Source organism: Marmota marmota, unplaced genomic scaffold (assembly GCF_001458135.2).
Source record: "Marmota marmota marmota unplaced genomic scaffold, marMar, whole genome shotgun sequence".
Lineage (NCBI taxonomy): Eukaryota > Metazoa > Chordata > Mammalia > Rodentia > Sciuridae > Marmota > Marmota marmota.
The window spans coordinates 64,445,839-64,457,701 of record NW_025999842.1 but is presented as its reverse complement, the minus strand read 5'-3'; the positions used below and the strand labels follow the sequence as shown (position 1 = coordinate 64,457,701).

Genomic DNA, 11,863 nt, shown 5'->3' with positions numbered 1-11,863 from the left:
GGCAGGTCTGGCAGGGCTCCTGAGCTCCCGACCCTTGGCGGTGCCTCAGGGGCGCTCTTTCTTGGCGTCCTCACTCAGTTCCCGCCTTACTTTGGGCGAAGTGGGCCGGTGAGTTCCGGGATGGAACTTAAGGGGACACCTCCTTCTCCTCCTCAGTCCCCAAACTTCCCCTGAGGGCCCTGTCCCAAGGGTCCACATCTCGGACAACAGGTTCTGTTAGACCAAAGACGCAAAGACCACCTACTCCAATTGAAATCAAATTAAAGCAAGCTTATAACTTCAACTAGCCAGGCTGCCTCTCCCAACCCCAAACCACAGGAACAAAAGACAGCCCTGCAGCTCTCCAGGAGTGCAACTTTATAGCCCAGAAAGTTACACAAAGGGAGGTTTGAGAACTTACAGATAACAAAACTCTGATGAGCATAACACAAAGGCTAGTTTATATTTTTGCTGGCCCCAACATCAGAATTTATGAAGGTCATATTTATGAAGGTCATTAGAGCCTCAGGAGGATCATTATCTGGCCAGGGAAGGCCAAGATTTATGAGGTCTCACCAAAGTTTCAGAGAGGGTTGTTATCTGGTCAGGGAAAGTCAGGCATGGGTGAGTCCAGGGGACCGGCAGGCATTGCAAGCAAGTTTAGAAATCGCAGTAATTTATAGTAAAGCCGAATCTTTACTATAAATCTTATACAATCTTAAGAGGGTATTAGGCTGAGTTTATCAGGCTCAATTTACTTTCTTTATCATCCTGACTGCCTCTATTTTTCAAACACCTTTTGGGCTATCTCTAGTAGTTCTGACCTGTTCTTCCTTGCAGAGCCATTTATATTTTGAATCTTTTTATGGATGTCTGGGGCTGACTGAGTTACAAAAGCCAGGTTAATCGCCTTCAGGTTTGTCAGGTCCTCCGGGTCTATAGGGGTATATAGACGGTATGCCTCTAGGAGCCGTTAGAGAAATGCTGAAGGCGACTGTCTGGGCTTTATTTTACCTCTGCTACTTTAGAAAGATTGGTGGGCTTGCAAGCTGCACTCTTAAGACCCTCTAACAGAGCCTGGTGTATTCTCTGAGTGTTCTCCTACCTTCAGCTGTTCCATAGTCCCAGTCTGGTCTCCTTTTAGGTAAAGCAAGGTCGATCACTTGTGTTTTCTCATCACTTTAAGAGAGCCTATTCCAGGCAGCGCTTTAGCTGCTTCTGCCAGGATTCGCTCCCTTTCCTCTGTAGTGAAGAGGGTGGAGAGTCTGTGGCAGTCCTCCCAGGTAGGGAGGTGATTAAAGAAGAAAGAATCCACCAGCGAAATCAGGGAACTAGGATCCCACACTAAATGAGGGATTCTGGTTTTTCCAGTTGTAAAGATCCATCAAGGAAAATGGAACATACATATAGCAACCTTCTGGAACCTGGCGGAGAGGAAGTGCTGGGAGCCATTAGCCAAGTAGGTATGACAATTTCCTTGCCAGCGTACCCCATGTTGCTGACATTTTGCAGTGACATTGAATGTAGTTGACCTTGCTCAAGGACCAGGGCGGATTAGGGTGTTCCTGGTTTAACATAATCGGGTTTAGGGCGTTCCCAGTTTAGGTTCCAGGTTTAAGGTTTAAGATTATTCCTGCTGGGAATAGGGCGTATCCTGCTGCCTAAATTCCCCTTTAGTTCTCACGGGATTCAGACAGTATATTTTGGGAGATAGAAGCCCAGTGGAGGTGAATTTGGGAGAGAACGTGGATTTGGGCAGAGAACGTGGATTTCCCCAGAACGTGTCTGTATACGGCTGGTGTGAGTTCGGGAATAAAGAGTTGCTGTTTGAATCTACAAGCTGTGTGGTGGCTCGTGATTGTGTGCCCAGCCAGACTGCGGCATTTGTGCCCAGCCAGACTGCGGCAAGGAAGGACAAAGGCAGGAGTTGCCTCTACTTCTGGGATAGAAATAGAAATGGAGCCCACAGGTAGACCAGGGGAAGGAATTGAGTCAGATCTTACATAAGGGTGACCCTGTCAGGTATGGGGAGGAGAAAGAACAGAGGCTGGTTCTTTGGAGAAGGTGGAGTGGAAGAAGTGGTGGAATGAGGTGTTTGTGAAAGTGGTTAAGGGGTGGGGGAGGGAGGCAGTTGGTGGGGCAGGTTCAACTGGCAGCAGGAAGATGAAGAGGAGCTGAAGTGTATGGGGGGGGGGGGGGGAAGGGAGTCCTCCTGAGCATCCTGTAGAACAGAGTTCTTGGTTAAGAGGCCCAGGGGAGTTTTTCTGGTCACCATCAGGGCTTGTCCTCCCTATCCATTCTGGACCCTACATACCTTCATCCATGGGGGTGGATTAGTTGTCACTTCTGCCCAGGGTAGAATATATCCTATCTGATCTAGGTGACCAGGATTGCCAAGAGTGGCATTGGTTATAGCCCATGCCACCTGGGGATCAAAGGTGCCCTCAGGGGGTCAGCTGACTCCAAAGGTGGGCCATTCTGTCTCATAGAAAGTTCCGAGGCGATTCTTGGTGATGGCGCCACTGAGGTTTCAGAGAGGGTTGTTATCTGGTCAGGGAAAAGCCAGGCATGGGTGAGTTCAAGGCACAGACAGGCATTCCAAGCAAGTTTAAAACATCAGAATATGGCCAGGCCAAATAGAAATCCTAATATTTTACAGAAAACAGAAATGAATCTTTTATAACTTTTGACAAGATGGCTCCTGACCTAAAGAGGGAATTAGGCTGGGTTTATCAAAGGGAAAACAATAGAGTAAAAGAAGGGGCTGGAGAGGGAGGAATGAAGGAAGGGGGTAGGGAAGTACTGGATTACAAAATCTACCGGATTGTGCTATGTGCAGGTTTGAATATGACATACATCTCACTATTATGTTAAATTATAATCAACCATTGCAAATATTTTATACAAATTTTTTTTCTCCTTTTTAAATTGCTGCCTTATAATTACACATAACTATACTCTCATTTCCCAAAGACACTTCTGATCCTGGGGTATGTAAAATGTCAACCCAATTCACTGCAACATTTCCTGAGCAAGCTTCAAGTCACAGGAGCATAGCTGGGTGATAGAGTGCTTGCCCAGAATTTACAAGGCCCTGTGTTTGAGCCCAAGGCATGGCTAAAAAAAATTAAATAAAATTTAAAAATAATAGTAGGATTCATTATGACATATTCTTCTCCTACATGCATATGTATAACACAATGTGAAAATTTTCATTTCCTAGTACCTCCCCTTTCCTCCCATCCTCCCACCCCTTGATCCTATTTCTCTACCCTACTGGTCTCCATTCTATTTTCATATTTTTGTCTTGTTTTGTTCCCTTGGCCTCCATATGAGAAAAAATATATGACCCTTAACTTTCTGGAGTCTGGTTTATTTCACTTAATATGATCCCCTCCAGCTTCATACATTTTTCTGCAAACGATATAATTTTGCTCTTCTTTAGGGCTGAATAAAACTCCATTGTGTGTATATACATTTACTTTACCTATTTGTCGACAGACAACTAGTCTGGATCTATAATTTGGCTATGTCAATTGTGCGGCTATAAACATGGTTATACCTTTATCTCTATAGTATGTTGACTTCAATTCTTTTGGATAAATACCAAAAAGTGGGATAGCTGGATCATATGGTGGTTTCATTCCTAATTTCCCAAGTAGCTTATTTTTAAAAGTAGTTGTACTGAAGTGGCACCCACTTTCTCCACAGAAAAGCCCTCTTCACCATGGCTGATTTTAGGTCAGCAAAAGAGTCTCTGCAAAAGAGTTCAATGTAGATAAACTTCTTATTTTCATGTTGCCCTGTTTTACTTGGCCACTGGCCAGAAAGATATGAACACTCCAGGTGCTGGACACCCCCTTACTAGTTTTTCACAAACGTATCCAGTATAGTAGTTTGTAGAAATGTACAAACAAGGCCTCTGGCCTTAAGCTGGGGCTTCACAGAGATGTCTACATTTTTAAGATAAGTTACAACTGGGCTCCATGGTAACAGCTGGCAGGGGGAGGAAAGAAAGGGGAGAAGAAGCCCTCCCCTTCTCAGGTGTTGTCCTTGAGGAGTTAACTTGCCCAGAACAGTGAGAGAAAAAGCTGCTCTAATTTGATTTTAATTGGAGTCAGTGGTCTTTTCTTTGCATCCTGGTCTAACAAAAGGCAGTATGAAAAGATTGTACTTGGCTTTCCCTAGGGTAGTGCTGATTCACTAAGCCCATGATTGTGCATTTCTATTACAAATTCAGGGAATTTGAAATGACCCCTATTAGCTGGACTAGAGACAGGTCCATTTATTCCTGACTCCATGTGAAACTTCTCAGTACCAGGGGGCCATGGTGATAGATTCAATATGAGCTCAGCTCACATTGTCTACAGGATGCATGTCTGCATATTTTGTTTCTCTATGCACAGAGACCAAAGTGAATGTGTGGATGGCCCTGGGAGGCAGGCTGAAAGGGGACACTGAACTGGCTCTGGTGTTAGAGGTTCTCCCCAGATAGGAGCCTGGCTCTCCTCCTAGGAATGAGTTTAGGCTCTGAAACATGGCCAAGGTCTGGAAACTGAGCAAAAAACCAGACTTTTGGTGGGTGTAAACTTTCAGTCTCCTGATCATCCATCCTTGAGTTTTGCTTTACTTCTTGAAATCAGGCAGAATCTGAGTTGCCTGCCAGGTGCTTTGCCATGTGGTTCCCTGTGATCTCTCAGCCCCAGGCTTAGCTCCCTGAGGTTCAGGCCCCTGCCTGGCTTCCTCCTTTCTGACTGTATGCACCATTGCACACATTTTCCTTCTATCTTTTCATGGCCTCCATTTGGGGTCTATCAGTATTTTTCCCCCCTTTACTTTTAGGATCCCAGTTCTGAAACCAGACATTCCACCACAGATCCCAACCTTTAGCAATCATATCAGTGACCTTCTAGACAATGCTGGTGCCCTTGTGAGCAGACTTTTTGTTTTATGTTATTAACTAACACATCAAAAACATAAGAATTATACATATCAAGGGGTTCCATGTGAAGTTTTAATACATGTGTACATTATATACTGTTCAAAGCAGTTTGAACATATATCTCTGTAAATTTCAAAATCCTTTTTTAAAAATTTTTATTAGAGCATTATAGTTATTCATGGTAGCTGGATCATCCCAACACAATCACACATGCATGGAATCTGACCCACTCCTTTTCGGTTCCCTTTCTTCCCCCAACTCTTCACCCAAGTCCTCCTCCAGTGAACCTGCCCAAACTCATCTATTTATCCATTCTTGATTGATGCTTTCCACACACACACATTAAGATGAAGCTCCTTGTGGTATATTTACATATGCACATAACATCATTTTGTTAATGATGATGCATTTCCTACCTTGTCTGTCCTTCCCCCTCCCTATCTCCTTCTACTCCACTGATCTTCCTGTATAGTTATGATATCTGATTCTCCCCAATACCTTCTTTCCCTTATTTCTCTGTAGCTTCCAAATACAAGAGGAAACAAATATTTGACCCTTGAGTCTGGCTTAATTCACTTAGCAGAATATTCTTCACTTTCATGCATTTACTGGAAAATACCATAATTTCATTATTCTTTATGGCTGGGTAAAACTTCATTGTGTCTATATACCACATTTTCTTGATTCATTCATCTCTTGATGGGTATCTGGGCTGATTTCATAATTTGGCTATTGTGAATTGTGCTGCTATAAACATTAAAGCGGTTGTGTCACTATAGTATGCTGATTTTAGTTCTTCTAAATAAAGATCAAGAAGTGGGATAGCTGAGTTGTATGGAGGTTCTATTTCTAGTTTTTTGAGGAATCTCTATACTGCTCTTTGGAGTGGTTGTACTAATCTGCAGTCCCAACAACAATGTGTGAGTGTACCTTTCCCTCCACATCCTCACTAGCATTTGTTATTATTATCTGTATTCTTGATAGTTGTCCTTCTGAATGGAATGAGATAAAATCTTGGTGTAGTTTTGCATTTCTCTGATGTATTTCTCTGATGCTAGAGATGTTGAATATTTTACTCAAATATTTGTTGGCCATTTGTGTTTCTGTTTGTGAGAAATATCTGTCTAGTTCTTTTTGCCCATTTATTGATTGAGTTATTTGGGTTTTGGGGTGATAAGTTTTTTGAGGTGTTTATATATTCTGGATGTTAATCTTCTGTCAGAGGAACAGTGGCAAAGGATGTCTTTTATTGTGTAGACTTTCTCTTTATGTTCCTGTGTCCCTTGCTGTGTAGAAGCTTTTTAATTTGAAGGCATCCTACTTACTTGTTCTTGGCTTTATTTTTTGAGCCTTGGGGGTCTTGTTAAGGAAGTCAGGGCCTATACCTCTATATTGGAATATTGAACCTATGTTTTCTTCTAGCAGTTGCAAGTTTTCTGGTCTAATTCCTAAGTCTTTGATCTTTTTTGTTTGACTTTTGTGCAGGGTGAGAATACAGTTCTAATTCCATTCTTCTACATATGAAAATGCACTTTTCCCTCCACCATTTGTTAAAAGATTGTCTTTTAGCCAGGCATGGTGGCACATGCCTGTAATCTCAGTGGCTCAGAAGGCAGAGGTAGGAGGATTGCAAGTTCAAAGCCAGTCTCAGCAATTTAGCAAGGTGCTGAGCAACTCAATGAGACTCTGTCTCTAATAAAATATAAAATAGGGGTAAGGATGTGGCTCAGTGGTCAAGTGCCCCTGAGTTTAGTCTCTGGTACTCCCCCCACTCCCACCCCCACCAAAATAGGCTGTCTTTTCTCTAACATATCTGTTTGACAACTTTATCAACTCTCAGATGCTGAGCAAGACAATTTTGACGGAGCAATCAATCATTCAAGAAAGCAAAAAGGAAATTTAAAAATTTTTAGAGTCAAATGAAAAGGGAAACACAGAATCTTTGCAACAGTAAAAGCAGATACAAGAAGGAAATTTTTTAAAATATTTACTTTTTGGGTGTAGTTGGACACAATACCTTTATTTCACTTATTTATTTTTATGTAGTACTGAGGATGGAATGCAGGGTCTCGCACATGTGAGGCAAGTCCTCTACCCCTGAGCTACAGCCCCAGCCCAGGAAGGAAATTTATACTCATTAGTGCCTACATTAAAAACAGAAAGATCTCAAAAAAAAAAAAAAAAACCTTAATGATGCATCTCAAGGCCTTAGAAAAACAAATTAACCCCCGTCAGTAGAAGCATAGAAGTAATAATAATCAGAACAGAAATAAATGAAATAGACTAAAAGAACAATACAGAGGATCAATGAAATAATGAATTGGTTTTTTGAAAAGATAAACAAAATTGACAAACTTTAGCCAAACTAACCAAAAGAAAGAAAAGATGTAAATGAAAAAATAAGAGATGAAAAATAGGATATTACAACAGGTACTATTGAAATCCAAGGGCTCATTAGCGATTATTTTGATATGTTATGTAACAATAAATTGGAAAATCTAGAAGAAATGGACAAACTTCTAGACACCTATGACCTACCAAAACTAATCCAAGGAGATGTTTTTAAAAACAAATTGATCAATGACCATAACAAGACAATGAGATTAAAGCAGTAACAAAAATTCTTTCAACAAAGAAAATCCCAGGACCAGAGGAATTTGCAACTGAGTTCTTCCACATTTTAAAGACAAATACCAGAGCTCCTTAAAGTATTCCATAAAATAGAAAGGAAGGAATGCTTCCAAACTCATTCCACGAAGCCAGTATTAGCCTGCTACTACAACATGGTAAGGACATAACAAAAAAGAACAGTATAGACTGATATCCTTGATGAAAACAGATACAAAAATTGTCAACGAAATAGTTGTAAATTGAATTCAATGTCACATTAAATGTTAACACACCATGATCAAGTTAGTTTTATTCCAGAGATATAAGATTGGCTCAACATACACAAATCAGTAAATGTAATATACCACATAATAGAATCAAGGATAAAAATCACATGGGCATCTCAACACATACAGGAATATGAGCAAGAAAAGCCTTTGATAAAATTCAAAACCTCTTCATGATAAAAACTCTATGTAAATTAGATATAAAAGAATCATACTTTAACATAAAAATATTACCATGCTACATATATTTTGGGCCACACATTTTCCACTGAATATTATATTTACTCATGCTAACAAACATATCTCAAAATGATTACATTTAATACTAGTATAATTTCCCATGTTGTAAGTGGAACATTATTTATTCTACAATGATTCTATGATAAATAATCCCTATAGTTAAACATTTATCATCTCTGATTATTTAATTAAAATTAAGTCATAGCAACATAATTATCAGATTGAATGATTTCAGTTTTTCATACTTCTTCATCTTAACATATTTATGTATTTGATGATCAAAACATTTTAAAATGTTCTCTGTGTGCTATAGTTTGGATTCTGAATGTTCCCCAAAGGTCCATGTGTTAAAGCTTAGTCCCTACCATGGAGGAACCTTTAAGGGGTTGGGCCTGATGGGAAGTCTTTAGGTCACTGGGAGTGTGCCCTTAAAAAGGACTGTGGGAGCCTAGCCCTAGCTCCTGTTCTCTTTGCTTCCTGGACATCAGCTTAGTGGTTTGGGCTTGACACATGCTCTCTTTAGTTGTAAATTGAATTCAATGTCACATTAAATGTTACACATACATATCCCTATTTTATTAGGAAATCAATATTTTCCTAACCTATTTCATGTTTGCTTATTCCCTTACACGAAAAATATACATGAAAAGCCACAGTGATATAGGAAAAATATACATGAAAAGCCACAGCTCTCACCATGCTGCCTAACCACATGTCAAAAGCCCCAAGGCCACTTGTTCATGGATCAGAACCTCCAAGACTGTCAGCCAAAATAAACCTTTTCTTTTAGTAAGTTGATTATCTCAGACTTTTGTTACTGTGATGGAAAGCTAACACACTATAAATTCCCAACTCTTCCTACATTTACTCTCTTTGATCTCATACTCAAGATTTGAACTTTTATTGGAATATTTGCTATTCTACTAGGAAATTTTTAAACACATATAAACAAATGTGAATATATATTTTTAATTTTATTCTTTATTTTTTTAAGCACTGATAAATATTGTCACATTATCCTTCAGAAAAGTTGTACCAATTTTCAGTCCCACTATCAGTGGATTAGACATCCTTTTTCCAAAGTTTGGTCTTTATTAAAAGTATTTAGTCAATATTCTAATTGATCAAAATGATAAACTTAAGTTATATACATTTTCACAACAATTCTGTATCTGGGAATTTATGCTACAAAATTATATAGAAAAAAATTGATGTTGTTACAAGTATAGCTACTGCAACCATTAAATGTCATGCAGAGTTAAAAAGAAAAATGAATCTTTATGAGTTGGTCTAAGAATATCTTCAAGGTACAAAATTATGGCTATAACCTGGGTTCATCTGAGCATATGTAGTCTTTTTATATGTTTTTAAAGTAAGTGTTTCTACATACACATCCCTATTTTATTAAGGAAATCAACATTTTCATAACCTATTTCATGTTTGCTTATTCCCTTATAGGAAAAATATACATGAAAAGCCACAGTGGTATGAATTAGTCATAAAACTTCCCTAATGTTACAAATAATCAGACTGAGATTGTCAACAGGAACCCAGTGACAGTGATGAGAATTTACTGTAGGGCTGGGGATGTTGCTCAGTGGTGTGACTCCTGTCTAGCATGTACAAGGCCCTGGGTTCAACCTCCAATACTGAAAATAAATAAGTAAATAAATAAATAAATAAAAGGACTATGGTAACTTGTCTGAACCAATTGAAAATCCATGGGTCGAAAAAAGGGTACACATAGAAATATTATCTTCCTGCGAAGGAATCTTTCTGGAAAAGTGTAAAATGTAACTGAGTTATGTCTAGGAATATTTACCTAGGACCTACTTCCAGAGTGAGATTTTGTGATAAAATTTATATACAGACAGATTCATTTTGCCTTTGCTTTTCAGGGATAACTTTTTGTAATGTTTAATTTTTGGTTTTTATTTATATAAAATAATGTCATATGCCCAAAGTAAAATTTACAAAACCAAGTATGTTCAAGGAATTTTAACTTCTATCCCTGTCTCTTCTGCTTTATCTTTTCCTTCCTTTTCCAGACAATGAATTGCCAAAGATTTCCTGGTGAGCTTTCTCTGGGAGTCTGTGTGTCCCCATGAAGCTGTCCTTTATCTTCCCTTTCCCATGGAACCTCTTGATCCTCTTTCTCGCTAAGCTGACCTGCAGGGCCATGGTTCACTGTCCTGCCCTGCTTGCTGTCCCCACCACAGTATGCTCCTGCTCATCTCTCTATTTACATTATTTTTTCCACCCATCAAGTAGTAACTTTTCTTCAGGAATGAGTTTAATGTCATCTTCTATCATTTTCCCTCAACCTCTCCCAGATGATATGAACCTCTCTTATCTGTACTAAAAGCTCTGGCTACAGAAGAATGACACCAGATGTGGGTAGAAGGTGGTCTCTCTGACTTTCACACTTAGGATGATGGGCTGTAAAAAAAAGGAGGAATATTTTCTTTGCCTTTGAGTCTCTGGGAGAACTATATACACAAATAGGCATTCAATACAAGTTAAGGAATGATTCAGTAAACTAACAACAAAAAATTTCCCAAATCAGGTACTGGGTTGGTTACTTGGGGTGTGTGTGTGTGTTAAGTTTTTTGTTTTTTGGTACTAGGGATTGAACCCAGAGATGCTTAACAATTGAGCCCTATCCCCAGCCCTTTTTATTTTTTAGTTTGAGACAGGTTTCACTAAGTTGCTCACAGCCTCACTAAGTTGCTGAGGCTGGCTTTGGACATGCAATCCTCCTGCCTCAGGTCCCTGAGCCACTGGGATTACAGGTATGTGCCACCTTGCCTAGCGTGGTGTTATGGTTTTTTTAGATCTTTATATATTCTGGATATTAATCCCCTGTCAGAGGAACAGCTGACGAAGATTTTCTTTCATTGTGTAGGCTCTCTCGTCATGCTTTCTATCATTTTCTTTCTGTGCCAGGCTTTTTAATTTGATGGCAGCACATTTATTGACTTTTCATTTTCTTAAGCCTTAGTGGTTTTGTTAAGGAAGTAAGTGCCTGCACTTATATGATAGAGTGTTGACCCATGTATTCTTTTAGCAGTTGCAAGGTTCTGGTCTAATTCCTCAGTCTTTGATCCATTTTGATTTGACTTTCATGCAGGGTGAGAGAAAGGGATCTAATTTCATTCTTCTACATGAGGATATCCAGTTTTCCCTGCATCATTTGCTGAAAAAGGTTGTCTTTTCTCCAACATATATTTTTGTCACCTGTGTCAAAGATCAGATGACTGTATCTAAGTGGATTTGTCTCTGTGTTTTCTAATCTCTTCCATTGGTGTTTGTGTCTATTTTGATGACAATACCATGTAATTTTTGTTACTCTAGCTCCACAGTATAATTGAAATGAAGTATTGTGATGCCTCCTCTATTGCTCTTCTTGCTCAGGGTTTCTTTGGCTATTCTGGGTCTCTTAATCATCTGAATGAATTTTGGAACTACTTCTCTCTAGAGTACTAGTAAAGAATGTCATTGGTATTTTAATAGGAATGATATTAAATCTATATTTTACTTTTGGAGGTATGGCCATTATGACAATATTGATTCTGCCTCTCCAAGAACAAGGGAGGTCTTTCCGTCTTCTGAGGCCTTCTTCAATTTCTTTCTTAAGAGTTCTAAGCTTTTCATTGTAGAGATCTTCATCTCATTGATTAGATTAATTCCCAAGGGTTTGGATGCTTTGGTTTGGTTTGGGTTTTGGTTCTTGGTTTGGGGTTTTGTTTTTGTTTGTTTGTTGAGGTTATTTTAAATAAAGTGATTTTCCTTATCATCTTCTCAG

At 39.2% G+C, this 11,863-nt stretch overlaps 2 protein-coding genes across 4 annotated transcripts in view; both read left to right on the top strand.

Moving 5' to 3' along the window:
* LOC107152440 (retinoic acid early transcript 1E-like) overlaps positions 1–11,863 on the top strand; it is a 228,261-nt gene that overhangs the window by 145,015 nt on the left and 71,383 nt on the right. The window lies entirely within an intron of this gene.
* Positions 1–11,863, top strand: part of LOC107152429 (UL16-binding protein 1-like) — a 75,278-nt gene that overhangs the window by 47,729 nt on the left and 15,686 nt on the right. The gene's annotated exons all lie outside the window — the stretch shown is intronic.